Consider the following 16,363-nt stretch of genomic DNA (forward strand, 5'->3'; position numbering starts at 1 on the left):
TAACCTGCTAGAATAAGACTTCAAAAGAAAGCTTCATTTATCTTTCTGATAGTATTTTCTCAAAGTAACAGGAATAATTATTTTATGCTCACATGTATAATGATGTTTTGGAAAAGATAGTTCTTGCACTGCTTCTCTATGAAATATCCCTCTTTGACCACTACTATACTGCTGGCTATTAAAATTGCCCAGTAGTGGAGCAGTCCAGTGTTTTATTAATAGAAAAGCCTGCTTTCATCACACTCCCCTTTGCTTGCCAGTGAATAAAGATATTAAAATATAATTAAAGAAAAATATGTGTTACAAGATTAGTAAGAATTCTGAGACGACTCTGCTGTCTCTGTGACTTAGCCAAATACAAATAAATCTCAAAGCTGTTAATTATTTGAGTCAATATCGATGTGGGTACTGAAATTAAATACTGACAGACTGGTACCCAGGAAAAAATTCACATTGATTCCAGTGACCAAAGGTTTCACCAAATATTTTCTCAAAATGTCTCTTCTGTCATCCCAAAGCTAGAATTAGGCAGTGAGTTAGACATACCAGGTTTGCCTTATTCTTCTTTGGTCACAGCCAGGGATGCTGTATATAGGATGCTTAAAGACTTGAAAATGTTGTTGCTGTCGGAAAAAATAAGGTAATATTTACTTCCCTTTGAATACCTATTTCCTTTTTTTTTCTTGGAAGCCTGTGGAGCTGCCATCTTTCACTTCTGTCAGGATTGTTTATTAATTGGCCATATCCACTGGAAAGGAGTTCCAGGCACTCTGGGGACCAGGCATGCTGGTTCAGTTATGTTTCCAGCTCCTGCTGAACTACAAAATTATGGACTTGAAATGGGAATTGAACTTAGGTCTCCCACTTGGCAGCACAAAGCACGACATTTGACTTAACACAAAGACCGTGCTTTAAAGGTTAAAACCAAACATGTAAGGAAAGGAGCAACAACTGAGAGGGTTGCTTGTAGGAAGGTCCTGATGATCTCATTTTTGTAAAAAACAGGTTTAATATTTACATGGCAAATATCAAGACGTTTATAAAAATCTGTTAAGAGGAAAAAAACAGCACATCACTGACTGAAGAACAACTTCAAAAGGGAAAAAACCCCACAACTTATTATTGTTTACTAATTGTACTGAAATTTTAATTAAATTGTGAGATTGGCCTGATAGAGCCACTTTCTTAAAGCAAGAAGACCTGGACTTTGTTAGTATGGTTTAGCAGTTAAATGAAAAAATCCCTCAATATTAAAAGCACCATTGTTTTCTGACCTAATTAATTATATATTCCAATCAGTGTGATCAATGACAAGAGACTTCAGCCTGAAGTGTTAACAAGCTTTGAAACCTTAACCCTATTCACACAGACCTGACTTTGGCAGTGAGCCTCAGTGAGGTAAGTGGTCCCAGCAGAGCATCTACTAAGGATGAGTTGTCCATGAGCTGGTTATGGTCTTTGCACAGTGAAGGGCACCATGGGGAAATGTTGTGCCAGCAAGTGACTGGACACTGAAGGACACAGCAGGGGCTGATGACTCTGCTGGTGACCCCCAGAATTTTGCACGCACAGACTGTGAGGGCATAAAAGCCCAGAGTTTCCTGTGTTCGGGGTCCTTCCTCAGAGGCACCCAGCTCAAGCTGTTCTTTTGTTGTTGCACCATGATTAGGTTATTTTAAGGGTTGAGACTGTGCTATGGGAATCATAGGGTTGCACCAGTAAGGAAACCTGGTCTGACCGTGTGAGTGTGGGGTCCCAGCTCAGGTGCTGTGAGTGTGACTGCCAGAATGGCTCCTGCTTCGTAGACAGGGAAGCTTCCTCAATAGCATCCTAAAATCTCAAAAATATTCTATGGTTATCTGCATGTGTAGAATTAAGACCTTGTTTTCTGCCACATTACTGATTTCACAGCTTCACTGTAATCTTGCTACCAATGACTTCTATTGTACATAAATACTTCATAACTTTATTTCCTGGATACAGGAAGTCTGGGAATTATGGACTTTAGGGTCCATGATTAATGGTTATGGACTTTTGATTTTAAGTGAAATAAATCTTGGCCAGTTGAAAAAGTGTGAGAAACATCACCATCACTGGAAATTTTATGTACATCTAGGTGACAGAAACATCAAAGATGACGTGTCTGCAGCACTGTCCTCTTTGGAAGTGGTGATTGGTGATGATTTTTAAATTTCTTGAAATGCTTTGTATTTATCTGTTTTCCTTTAAAATACCATCTGGGACTGACTTACCAGGACATCTGTTGCAGATAATGACCCCTTTCTCTGTAGGATTACTAATACCATGAAGAACAAGGTGGGAGCTACTGAATTGTAATATGCTGTAGCTGTGCATGGAGCTGTACTGAAAAGAGAAAATGAGGTTAGGCTTTTCTTTGTTTTTGACTGTTTCTGGCTAAGCAGTCTGATGTGAAAGCTTCTCCAGTTCTCATTGTTTTCCAGGAGGATCTGTGCAATATGAAGAAGGAAACCAGATGAAGGTTAGGCTGTCTTAGGGTCTATTGCCTTGCTGTGGAGATTTGTTTTGTATTTGGAAAGGAACGTGGATTTTTTAGGGACCCTACTCACAATAGGCTTTTAGAAAATGAGACTGTGAGACTGCACTGCCTGGGAAGAAGTATCCTTTCTTTCCCTAAGAAGCGCAATCAGGACCACAGGCTGTGGGCATTGTTTCCTGCTGTACATAGTTTGTGTTTTCAGAATCTACCATGCCTTCTCAACTGGTGGTTGTTGGTGTTTTGGTTTTTTTTTTGTTTAAATTTGCTCCTGCATTCCCATTGCTAAATTGCAAACTGAAAAAATTATGCAAACCATGTCTGAATGTGCATGTACTCTATAGCCATCAATGCAAACAGAAATGAGGGCTGAGATAAGTTGGATCCAGAGGAACTTTTGTCATGCAGTCACAGCATAAGCTTTCCTCAGGCAGTGAAATGAAGCAGCAGGGAGCTTTTTTGCTGCCGCCCGGCTGACTCACTGCATCAAAGTTTGATGATGTTCCGATGAAGCGCCACAGGGAATGTAAAAAAGAATTGTAATTTTCACGGCGGAAGCACAGCTCTGCATTTGTTGAAGTGCGCCTGTAAGCAAAGCCGAGTAGCTGCTGTGTGAAGGCAGGTGATCACCCTTATTTAGCAGTACCACTACCCACGTGACCAGAAAATGGTGGAGGATCTGTATTCCTAGTAAACTGCTAGGGAACGAGGGATGCTGAAGTGCAGCAGTGAAGCATCTTTACTATTTTTGCAGTAGAGAGGCCTTTTCGAGTCTTCAGAAGGTAAGCGTCTCTTGGCTCCGAGCAGCAGATGTGCAGAAGATTTTCTGATTAACAGCTCTTTATTGCAGTTACTTCAGACAGAAAAAGGGTAAATGCTAGTCAGCATGATGCAAAGCGCTCCGGACCTCATTACTGAAAACAGGGCAGCTGTATTTTAATTCTGTTGCAGCTCTTTATGAGAGGAGCTTACATCAGTTCAGAAGGATTTCTTTTGTCTGAGCACAGGCATTTATAATTAGGAAACAAAACTTCACTGCACAATCACCTAATGTGCTGGATTATTTTCAGCTTTTTTTGCCTAGCTCTGAGGATACAATGGGCAAAAAGGGATGAAAAGGCATTGCCAGCGTATGTCTTGCTTTTAAAAGTGCTTAATTGCTGGTAGCTCCACTGTTTGTGAGAGCTCTCATTTTAGGCTACTTGGCATTATAGTTTTGGGGTTTTCTTCCCTATCAACTGAAGCATATTATTTTTGAATTTTTTGCAATGTCCTCTTAAAATGTTGCAGTGAACAGTATATGTAATTTTTGAAGGTTAACTGATGAAGGATGCAGCAGTAATCTCAGTGGTAAGAGATTCAATTACTGCAAAAGTTGGTTTGTGCAGGCAGTATTTTTTTGTAAATTTAATTATAGGAGCTTGATTCAGCTCATTCAGTTACTTGCTTTTCTGTCTGTGATGAAGGAATGAAAATATTCTTCAGTTCCAAGTATGGTAAGCACATGAATGATAGGGATGATAGTGATATATAGGAGGCATTGAAATATATAGAATGCAAATGTATTGACTACTTAAAGCAAAATTGAAAGGAAATGTATGCAGGCTTGTTTCTTTTTTCAGCCAGAATTCTTCGAAGGGGGCTGGGGAAGGGAAGGATGGGCAGGCAGAGATGTAATTTCTGGATTTATGTATATTTACTTGGAAAGCAAAGCTGTTTTGAGAAAGGGAGGATGCGCAGCACTATCAGGAGGCATTAAAATAACTGTGGAGGTCAGAGCAGGGAACAATGCACACCAATCCTTACCCTGCCAAACATTTCTTTCTTCCAGGGCTGCCATGTTCATTCTTTCACTCTCAGCAATGCTCCTCACTGATACCTTATGTGGAGTAGGGATGTATAAAGATCTAAAATAGCCTTTTCTTTGCTGACTTTGATTAGTCTGGTTTCTTTATTTGGCTTTGCATAAATCTGGATAGTAGAAAATTTATGTAGTTAGAGACAAATCTAGTTTTTGCATACATTCACTGCTTAAAAACTTAGATCCTGCTACGAGCAGTCTGTTGCAGTTTTGTGGCATCTCTGTATAGAATTCAGCAATAATAGGAGAGCAGTTTTATTTACAGCTTGTAATATATCTACAGGAAAAGGCAGATTAAAAAAATGGCATCTTAAAGCTCCAGTCTTTGGGCAAAAGTTGCAGCTTGCAAACTTAATAAGAGAAAATGTGTAGATGAGAATATGTTTTTGAAAGCACCTGTGAGAATTGATAAGGCTTTTTTTTTTTTTTATCACTGTTGTGTCTTCAGTATTGGAGACAGTTCCTATCACGTCCTGTAAAAATACCTAGAAAATGACAGTGCTACTGCAACAACAAATAATACTGAAGCAGGGGAAGGTAGGAGTGACATTCCAGTTGCTTCACAGATTTCATAGTTTATCTACTTTGTTTTTCCTTTGGACATTGAAGAAAGTGGTTTCACTGTTACAGGATATTAAGAATTAACTCTTTATTAGTTCTTAGTATATCTTGTAGTTTGTGGTCTTATCTACAGCCTTGCACCTGCGAAAAACCTATGACAGCAGCAGATGGGACTTTTTCATTTTAGGCTAACAGGTGAAACCTGACTGTGTCCTACACACTGGCAGCAGACTCTAAAGAGCTGTCTGCTGGGCAGTAGCCCAGCAGAATACACCACTGCCTGCTTGTTGAAAGTAGAGAATATAGCTAACCTTGTCTATGTATTTCTCTAGCTGTAATATATAAGTGCCATGTTGAGGATGGAGGAGCCCCATTTTCTCTCCTTCTGAATATTACTTACTCAGTCTGGCATTTCCTGTCACTCTGACTCTTTCACAGCATTATTGCTATGACTGACATTACTCCTCTTTCCCCACACTTGGGCTGGTTTTTATGTTCCTATTGCTTCTTGCAGCACTTCCAACTCAGTGACAGAGTTCTGCTTCTGAAGATAACTGATGGCTTTCTGCATCTCCCATCTCTCTTTGAGCATGCTTTTTAGGCCTGCCAGCTTCAGGGTCTAACAATCTTTCCTGCTTCTAAAACCTCTTGCCAGAGCAAGCTTGCATGTTTTCCAGTTTAACTGCTTCTGTAGAGCTTGTGTGCCCTGATTAGGAGCCTTTCCTGGCTCATGTCTGGGACTTATTTATTTTTCCCAAGCTGATAATTTTGCAGTATGGATAGGAATTCATTGCAGTTACCAATTTACACCCAATAGGATATTTCCATTTAAATTTTCTGGCTAAAATTCCCACTCCATATTCTGCATTGTCAGTTAAATTCCCCTTCTGTTAATTGCATCTCCAACAACTGCAGCTTTGAGGGGAAGTAAGTTTGACATTAACACCATTTCAGAGCCTTTTCTTTAGGTCACCCATAGCCAAGACTGGGAAAATGTAGCTGTTGGTTATTCCTAAGTTTGTAGTAGGTCACCTAGGAATCTAAATCACAATAACATTTAAGTTGTGAAATCATTGATACAGTAATGTGGAAAAGATGATGGACTTCTGGCAGTGCAGTGACACAGATGTGAGAAAAGAAGACAAAGAATTTCACAATATTTAAGGTATTGAGGAAATAGAAATATTTTCAGGATAGGGAATGAGATGATAAATAGGACCAGAGAAAAGCAGTATGAGGGAAAAAAAGATACAAGTCATACAATATAAAAAAAAAGTTTCCAGGTATCTTTTCCTGTCTATCAACATATTGTCCAAAGCTGATCTTGAAATCAGAAGAGTATTAGAAAAATGCTAATGGATGGATGAAAAAAAAAATCTGTGCATCTTGATGTTAAGTGAATTCTTGTAATTAGCAGCTCTAAAAGTCATCATCACATTTTGCCACGTGATCAAGAGATACTTCAGCTGTTGTAAGATGCTTTGTTAAAGCATTTTGTTCTAGCCTAGTTTAGGATGGCAATAAGTGTCATCATCACTGTCCATGTCATCATCCAGACGTGCAGAGAAACAAGTCCATTAAGCAATGCAAGAAATTGCCAATACTACAGAAAAACCAAGTGGTAAAGAGAAATAGCCACTGAAGTTCAGGTACTAGCTCAGTTTCAGAACTAATGGTTTTCAATAATGGTTAAGAGCAGTGAGAGGCATTTTAGCATGTTTTCATTTGGAAACAAATGTGCTTGATACAGTGTAGATTGTTATAGTTGGAGGGGATTTTCCACAAGTCCAGTGGAGAATAGACAAGTCCAGTGGGGTATAAAATTTAAAACTTTCTGAAGATTTTTTGGCTTCTGATCCTGCAACCTCTCCCCTGTTAACTGCTCTCAAATCATTAGCATACTTCCTGAAAGTGCAGATGGCTGCACTGGGTAGAAGGTGCACCCTGCTTTTTCAAGTGCTTCTGATATGCCAGTTAAATCATTTGGAGCTGCAGGTATTCTGATGATAGGTCCTGACAGGACAGTATGGCAGGAAAATGGTCACTGTGAGCCGCACATTCAGGAAGAGAAACTGGTTTAAAAGTTAGGAACTAAACCTGAGTTTTCTCAGGGAATAATTAATCTCTCAATGAGAGTGGAAGGTAGGAATCACGTCCCTAGCATCGTTAAAATTTTTAAAAATACCATTTAAAAAGAAAATATATTTTCAGGTTGTACTTATGGATCTTTTGAATCAGATTGATTTAATTTTTACTTTCTCTGCTGGCATTACCATGTTGCATTTGTAATGTTTGTTCAAGAGTGGTTGTTGGTTAACAGACCATCTAGATATGTGAAATACTATCTGTGGAATACTAACAACATCTCTTAAGAGATCAGAAACATGCTTTCTAAATGCTAATACTGCTTTGAATGTACACAGCATATTGCTGGACCTTCTGATCTTTCAATATTGATGGAGGAGCACCCATAAACTCCCCAACTTTGTGTTGTTAATTCTGGTGATTTTCCATTGTTTCAGTAAAGATTAAGGAGCGCTGATCTAGGCACCTAACAGAGAACAACCCCTGCTCTTAGGACAAAACTATGTGGTGGTATACAAGTGCAATGCTAAGCAAAGAAATAGGTGTTATGTAATATGTTACTTCTGCCTTAGAATTTGTCACTCTCTGCTTTTGCACACAGAATATTGCCTTAAGAGAATATTATTAAAATGGTAATATGAGGAACCCAGCAGGTTCGGCATTTCTCTGTAAGAGACACAGTTGGAGACAGTGCTGTTATTTGCATGCATTCCAAAAGCACCAGCTACAGAACTGTCTTCTGTCCATGTTAATGCCATGAAGTTGTTACGTGGTTTTGGAAACTCTGGGATCTGCTGCTGGCAGCATCAGTCTGGCTTGCATTTCTAAGTCCCCATTTCGGCAAGACATTTAGGTTTGGAACTTCCAATTTCCCTCTTTTTATGTTAAGATGCATTTTTATTTCATGTGTCTGGAAGTCACTTATAATTGAAGAAGGCTGGAGCCCTGGATCTGTTCTGTAGGCCTTCCTGATCAATGGGCATGAACATAAGGTTGATGAAATAGCCTAGTGAAATCCATTATCCCTGTTACTTGGATTTGTCCCTTCATGGCTCTCTGCATCCTCCATGCCTTTTCCTGTTTCTCTTGTGCTGGGACACAGGGAGGAAGCTGGCAAAGGTTCAGGACAGACAGTGTGTGCCCACCTAGCAGCAGTGAAAGCAGCAGCATATGCTTAAGAATTGCAACTTTTTTTTTAGCAGTCTTAAGCTGATATGAGGAGCCAGGAGAGCCTACCACTATGACAAGCTTCCTGGAATAAAATGAGGCTTATAGTATAAGTTAAAAAAGAGGAACAAGGGAAAAGATGGGTATATAAACAGACACTAAACAATTAATTTGATTGGAGACTAGGAAATGTTTTAATAAAGAATGGTTAAAAATGTACTCAGTAGCTCTAAGTGAGAATTTTAACATGTTTTCAAATCTTGTGGCTGTATCAGGATTTTTCTACAGAAAGAATATTGTCTCTTACTGTTATGCCTAGTCTTTTCACTCAACTCCCATGCTGAAAATGGAGCAAAATGTTAGCACATGAAAACTGAAGTATAAAAACTAAGGAACTTAAGATTTTTGCTTATATTTAGCAATAGCTTATTCTGTGGCTTTCATAAATGACATATATTTCTGTAAAATATGATTATGAGCATGTAATCTACTAGGCAGCAAGCAGTATGACAATGATGAGTTAGCATTTGCACAGATGTTTGATTAATAAACCTTTTGGCTCAAACAAACCACCACAGCTTTTTTATTTTCTTTTCCTTTTCATACAGATGTGGGAATAAAAGTCTCATGCTATGCACTCAATCTATAGCACTCAATCTATAGATTTTTCCTAAACTAATTTGTGATTAAGAGCTAAAAAATAAATAGCAATAGAAACACTGCTAATTTCTAACATATGGTTGCTAAATTCAGGTCTTGGGAGGTTATAAAATTAATCCATTTTTACAAGTCACCTGTACACAGTATAATTATTTTACACAGCTGTGAGGAAAAGTAATTACTTTTTTATAGTCTCAGATATCCTGGAGTGGATTCCTTCCAATACACTCATTTTCTTGGTGTATGGATAGAGCTGAAGCATAATCTCTGACTGATACTGACTAAATCTTGCACAGTGTATGTCACTTTGATTTGTTGCATACTCTTCTACGGTTTAGGGATCATTAATTCTGCTAAACCTAAAAAAATCACACTGCAGTCTCTTTTATCTCTGATAGGTATCTGCATAAATTCTTGTTTATTGTCTGGAAGTTTTGTAGCAGGGGACTAGTTAGAGGAAGTAATTTTGGGTTTAGTGGGTACAGATGCTGATGGGTTCTTTATGTCTTAGTACACAATCCATTTGGATTTTTGGGGACTAATGTTCTTGTTTTCTTTCTCTATTTCTTCCTGTGTATTTCATCAAAGTTTCTTCACACTAAAGCCCAGTATTTTGTCAGTTGTTATTTCTGAAACTCATATATTAATACTGTATTTCCCAAAGCATCTCCGATTGGCTGTAGACACAGTTGCTACTGAAGTATGTCCAACATTTCTCTGACTTTGCAGAACATTGCTGCTTGTGTAACCCAAGCATCAAAACTCAAACACATGTAGATTATATTAGGATTTGTTGTTAGTCCAGCAGTGTTAAAGGTCTCAGACATAACACATCTCAGTTATAACAGTTTATGGAATTACATGTACAACTGGAAGATGATGGACAGACTGACGTTCTTACCTGAGCACTCCAAGTAGTAAAAGTAGGAAATAGACATTTGCTGTTCTTTTTAAAAATGCTATTGTAGTGTTGGTCTATAAACCTGTAATATCTTTTCTGAACAGAAATGGCACAGAAATTACAAGCCACGAGTGTGGAGTCTATGAAAGAATGCAAAAGATGTGCTGTTTGGATATAAATGTGAAACAGCAAAACAGTTTCTTTTTTAAAAATTAAATAATATGTGAAGTGTTTAGTTGTGCTAACAGAATGGGTTTTGCTGTTCTTTTATATCAGGTGAGATGAATGTTGGAGCAGTTTCCTGGTTTTGACTGGCATAGAGTTCATTTTTTCTCAGCTGGTACCGTGCTGTGTTTTGGATTCAGTATGAGAATAATGTTGATAACACACTGATGTTTTAGTTGCTGCTAAGTAATGCTTACCCTTAGTCAAGGACAGTTTTGGTGTCTCATGCCCTGCAAGCAAGCAGGTGCACAGGAAGCCAGGAGGAAGCATAGCTGGAGCAGCTGACCCGAGCTGATCACAGAACATCGTGCCTCGTGTACAGTCTGGGGAGTTCCCAGCAAAGGGGGAACCAGGACCGATTGTGGCTCAGGGATGGAGTTTGGCATGGCTCGGTGAGTGTTGAGCAATTGTAGTGTTCCTCACTTAACCCCCAAGTCTAACTTTGTATTCTCCACTCCATCCCACTGGGGTGGGGAAAAGTGAATGAGTGTCTTTGAGATGCTTAGCTACCAGCTCAGCTTAAACCATGAAAGGTAGCTACAGAGATGGGTGATAGCAAAACACCCCTCATAAATCATGTATTTGGTAACGTATTTTGGCTCTGAAGAGGAATGGAGCAATAAGAAAACATTTTGTGTAAACATATCCCTGATGTAAACTGCAGTTTGTGGAGCGTTTGAACGATTGCTTTAGGTTCTTCTAAGGCTTTTCATTGCTTCTTAGTAGGAAGGAATTCTTGTTTTGTCTACAAAAAGTTAGACATCTTCCAGGTGGGTGATCAAAATTATGTGAGACCCATCAAGCAGGCCAGAGATGGGTTTACACAAGATACTGCATACTCTGGCAAAATACTTAATGCTAAAGCATTTTCAGACGGAGCTGTGCTGAGACTCAGTAGACAGGCATTACTGGATAAATGCCAAGGGCTTTTTCATACCTTCCAAGGAAAATATTCTCATTTCCACTCCCTCAAGCTCTCCTTTCTATTTTCCTGGGCTCAGTAATTGCATAAGGGTGGTGTCACAGGGTGGGGATGGGATGGGTTCAAAGGAGAAGAACTTTGTGCTGCCTGTGTGCTGCAAACGTAACTCAATGAGTTTAAGTTCCCCTACTTGTTTTTATACCTAAAATTTCACTTCCTGCATTACTCTTCAATGCAACTCAGTTTTTCTGCAAAATTACTGAGAAAGTGGTCTATCAGCAGGACTCTTACTTCATTCAAAACCAGGGTATACCTGCATAATGTGTGCAATTTGAGAAGATAAAAAAAGCCTAAATGCTTAGCCTCTGAATAACCATCCCACTGCACTTCATCTCCCTTCTTCACATTTTTGAGTATCCAAACCAAGCATGTATTAATATGCACAAAGGTGATTTCATCCATGTCATTTCTTTGATTCATCATGTTTTGAAACTTTATAAAAAAACTTTTGAATCCTGTGAAAATTTAAGAATATAATTATTTCTCTACATAAGGGTAACAACATGGAGGAAACATGATTTACTTATCTAGGAAAAGTGCCTGGCAGTTGGGGGCTCCACTTCAGATGATACATCTGCAATGATGAGTAAAGAAAATGAGAAAATTTATACATTTTGAAGTCCACCTGGTGAATAAATTGTGGTGGCAGTCACAACTGGATTAATGTTGATCTCTTTTGCATGTTGTAGGTATTTATTCAAAGCAGTGCATTAAAAGCATATCTTATTTTAGACTAAAGAAATTACCTTCTTGATAATAATAGCTGCAGAGCAACTTGGGAAACTGGTGATAGATCACAGATGACACAAGGGTGAGGCAACACAGCCCATAGGGATTATGACATATTGCTGTGAATATTCAAAGCTGCTCTTTCCAAAATAGCAGAATGCTGCTGTACCTAGAAAAGTCAGGAAGGATAACTTTAATTTTGGGAAATACTGATTTGAGAGGGCATTAATAATTATTTAAAGCTTATTAATTTATTGATCTGTAAGAATGTCTAAACCAAAAAGAAGAGAAAGTATTTCAGCCTCCTGCCTCTCCTCCTTTCAAATGAATTTGGTATCTATCTCTGATCTGCCTTTGAGAAATGAGGGGGGTTCAGCTTCTTCTGAACAAGATCATAGACCTGAATATCAGAGCAAATAATCAGTAACTTGATTCCCAGTGCAGCTGATCCTTAAATGACTGGTCTGTGTACAACATAAAAGAAGTCATTTATGATACAAAAAACCTTAATTGACTTTGACCTCTGTTCCAAGATCCCTTTTTATCAATCCAGTAAATCATACCTGAATAGAATGGGCTTTCTAAAGTAACTTAATTTATTTCTTCAATAGAAGCATTCATTAAAAGGGGATTAAAAAAATATATCTTTCTTTAACATTTTGTCCGCATCATCTATGTTCCAAGCTGCACCCTTACGGCAAGGCAAGGAATTTTATAAGCCAGAATTTTGAAAGCATATGAAGTAGTGGGAAAGGAAGAGGAGGTAGTTGTCTATTTTAAAGTTTCTGGAGTCTGACTTCCATTGCTAGGGTTCCTGCTGAGATCTGTTGAGAGCTTCTGCACACCCAGAAGTTACTCTGCAAGGTGCTGAGCTGCTCAGCAGAACATGCTCTCAAAATCCATCAGAAAATGGGAAGCTGTGTCTGTAGAAAACAATCTTCATCCATATGCTCCTCATTCTCTCAGTGACAGCAATTCTGAAGCCATATGTTGGGGCACAATATCACAGATATTTAATTACCATTTTAAATATGCCTGTATTGCCCATTAATTTACATGTGAAATATTGACTGTGGCATATGAAAATGAAGAACTTTCACTGAACCTAAGGTGTGTGTGTGTCTGGCAAGGAATCTTTAATGTCTTTGAGTAAAGCACAAAGGATTTGGAAAAATAAGACTAGCTCCCAAGGCAGACTTTCTCTTCTCCAAAAAGCCTGTTGACTGGTTTTGACAGTACATAAGAACCTGACACAATTAAAAATAACAAACTAAAAAAAACCCAGGAAACCTAATCTCTTCTAAAAAGCTTCTGAAAAGCAATAGCATTTTATGTAATTGAAGATAAAATGGAGAACCTTGCGTCTGCAGTGCTTTTGGCAATTGGACTTTTTAAATTCCTGCTTTGACCCAGTTCTTGTAGGACCAGAGAGTCTTACTTTCCAAATTTAATAACACAATATGAACAGTACAGATTTTTGACATTAAAAACACTGTGTCAACAAAATCAAGTTAGAAGTACTCCAACAAATTCTGATGCTGTTTAACTAATCCAGTAGTAGGGATATTTTTTGAGTATACTGCTTGTAGCTGAATTTTATAAGAAATTCAAACAAGTGTTTCACATGCAGCTTTTAATACCTAGAAATGTACCCTTCTTCACAAATATGATAAAAAATTCTGGTTTAACTCAGTGGTCCCACTGAAAGAAGAAAATACCTCAAAATTTTGTTGTGGGAGTGTAAGAGGCCCTAGAGAAAGCTACAATACCAACTCAAGTACATGTGTGTTGAAAAAAAAGTTTAAAAAAGATGCTACAGGGAGGAAAAGCAGTCTTGAGGTAATCCTAGAAACATCATGATTTAGGATAAATCTGGTTTGGGCATTGCAAAAATGTTACGCAGCTCTAAATTTGTGAATTAATTACTTGTGGGAAATTGCTTTCTTTCAGATTATAATTGTCACTGTTTCTGTAGGCATAGAGTATATAAAACTCAGTCATGCTCTTTTCATACAGAGGAAAAGATGATCTTCCTTCTTAAACAATTTTTTTGTTTAATACAGAGAAAAGTGTCGCTTTTTAATACAGAAAGCCTGAAATATCACTGTCCTGCTCTACCTTAGTTTTTGCACAGATTTGAATGTTTCCTTTCAAATATTTTCCTCCAATAATTCCCAAAGGTTGTGCAGGTAAGGGATTGCCATTTGGTCTGATAAAGCTGTAAGAAATATCACAAATTAATTGTTTGAATGACAGTACCAAAATTGTATTCTTTCCAACCAAAATAGAAACCCTTGAGCACCCATAAGTTATCATCTGACTAATCCTGAGCTGGTTTAATTGAAGAACTCTTCATGGTTTTATTTTTAAAAGGTTAATAAAACCTCACATAAAATCCAAATCTGAATTTAAAATGGGTTAGAAATATTCATGCTCTCCCCACACCCTTTCCACTACAGTTATTTGCCTTAGCCAGCTGTTACTTACAGCGCTTCTTTTTAATTAGGATTTCTCTCTAGTTAGTTCATATGAATGAATCAGACTTCATTACACATATTTTACTACGGATTGTATAAAAACCACACACACAAAAAAAAGCCAAAGATTCTAATGATTTATTTACATTATCTATGTAAGTTGTGGTGGTAGTCAGTACTTCTGAATACAGATAATTGTACAGAGTAGGGGGGAAAAAGGAACTGGTACCTTACAGGAAATTTGTGCCTTCATTTTAGTAATGAACAGGATACTTTCATCAAATTTCTTCACTAGTCTGTTGTGTATCCTAAGAGAAAGTGTTTCAAGCCTTCTTTAACAGTAATTAAACATATTCCAGAATTGCTATGTTTTGTAAAAATCATTAGGCTATTCATCTCTGTGTTTATGAAAGACATACTATACAGTATGTGGGGATAAAATCAAAATTAGTAAAATCAGTTTTTCTTGAGAGACAAGGTTTGGTTGAAGGCTGAGCAGCACAAACATGTTTGACCATAGCTGTAAATTGTGTTCTCTATGATCTCATGGAAAACTGTGTTCCCTATGGTCTCATCAAAAAAAATTGCTGGTCTGTACTGGGAATTTGATTTCACGGGGCTTGAAGTAAAGATCTTTTTCAATTTAGGCACAGTGAAGCCTTTGGCAGCCCTGAGCATGCACATTTATATATAATTTATATGAAATGACTATAAATCACAGAAACTATACTCCCACTTTGAAACAGTGATTGACCCAAGGGTCTTGTCTGGACACAATCAAACGAGGGTATGCAAGAATCTGCGTGTCTCTGGGCTGTTGTATGGGTCCAGTCTGGCTAGCTCGAACCCTAGCCCACACGGTCTTGCATAGACAGAAATAAAAGACGAGAAGCACTCTTCTCCACGTGGGGACGGGTGTCCTGTTCATTGGCTTGGGATGGGATGCTTCTGGTCCCCATCACCACCCAGCTGGAAAAGAGGGTGTAACAGTCCTGCAGTGGACTTTTATACCCCAGGATGGGGGCGGGGAAAGAGGACCGCAGCCAATGGGATACCCTTGGGGAGGGGCGAGGGGAGGGGTAACCAGGGAACAGACCACCAGGTGTGTATAACAGGGGGTGCATGAGGGATAAACCATGTGATGGGAGAGGGGAAAATAACAATCTACATGACATACCATACTCAGTAGAAATTTCCCATCACCCAGTGCAAAACAACAACTAAATAAACTATTTAGTGCAATACAACAAGGGTAGTCCTCCTCATTGGGAAAGTGAGGGCAGGAGGAAACTGCAAGAGCAGTAAGCCACACCTCTTCAGATCTGTTCAGCTGAGTCACTTGGATCATTCAAAACATAGCTAGCTGATGCTATTGCAGGGAAAACTACCAGCTTTGATCTCATCACAGTTCTGTTGGTCAAAGTTCAGAGAAGAGTCTGTTCTTCAGCTTTTGTGAGGGGGGGAAAAGAAAGCAGATTTTGGAACAGTAGTGCAGAATAAAATACTACAAGTATCATGATAAAGTAAATGAAACTCTCTTGAAGTCACGTGTTTGCAGATAGTTTGGTAGCTGCTAAAACTGTCCTGAAAATTTAAAATGTTGTGTCCTGTTTGCAGTTGAACTGCTCTTCCAGCAAGTATTTAGTAAAATATTTAAATAACAAGTAGACATAAAAACGGTTCAAGTCAACTTGCTTTAAACATTTAACTATCTTTGTTGCTATTTTCACGACTTAGGGCCTTTTCCTTGTCTTATGTATGTATGTATGTGTGTATGTAGGTATATATGTATGTTAAATGTCATTTCTTAGTATCTTCCTAAAAATGGGGTCTAGGTAAGATATTTGCAACAATTTAGTCTTTGAAAATCTTTGATGCAGTTTTGGTTCTCACTTTTTTACTTTCTGAACTTTTTCAGTGTGACAGATTACCTGTATCAGTATTACTGGTTTGGATCAGAATTGCTGTAAGATACATAATACCAAAAAAGGGAAAACCTACTCATTTTTACTATACAGTAACTGTGTATTCAGTCAGGAATATACTGTTTTACAAAGAGTAGCTGCAGCTCCTTGCAGTGATGTCTCCCATTTGCTTGATAACTGAAGACCATCTTAATTTGTGTAAAATGAGAAATATTGCTGTTTGCAACATCAGTTTTGTATTCAGGCTTCTGAACTGGCTATGTTGGAGGAAATTG

General features: G+C 38.2%; 1 protein-coding gene across 3 annotated transcripts in view; it reads left to right on the forward strand.

Moving 5' to 3' along the window:
- PRUNE2 (prune homolog 2 with BCH domain) overlaps positions 1 to 16,363 on the forward strand; it is a 132,319-nt gene that overhangs the window by 89,100 nt on the left and 26,856 nt on the right. The window contains exon 1 of one of the 3 annotated variants that reach the window (XM_077171136.1): positions 3,083 to 3,297. The exons of 1 other annotated variant lie outside the window; for it this stretch is intronic. The gene's annotated coding sequence lies outside the window, so the exon portion shown is untranslated. Of the gene's footprint in view, positions 1 to 3,082; positions 3,298 to 3,991; positions 4,012 to 16,363 lie in introns of those variants that run through there. One more of the 3 variants, XM_077171137.1, reaches the window with a different exon arrangement.

This window comes from Agelaius phoeniceus, chromosome Z (assembly GCF_051311805.1).
Source record: "Agelaius phoeniceus isolate bAgePho1 chromosome Z, bAgePho1.hap1, whole genome shotgun sequence".
Classification (NCBI taxonomy): Eukaryota; Metazoa; Chordata; class Aves; order Passeriformes; family Icteridae; genus Agelaius; species Agelaius phoeniceus.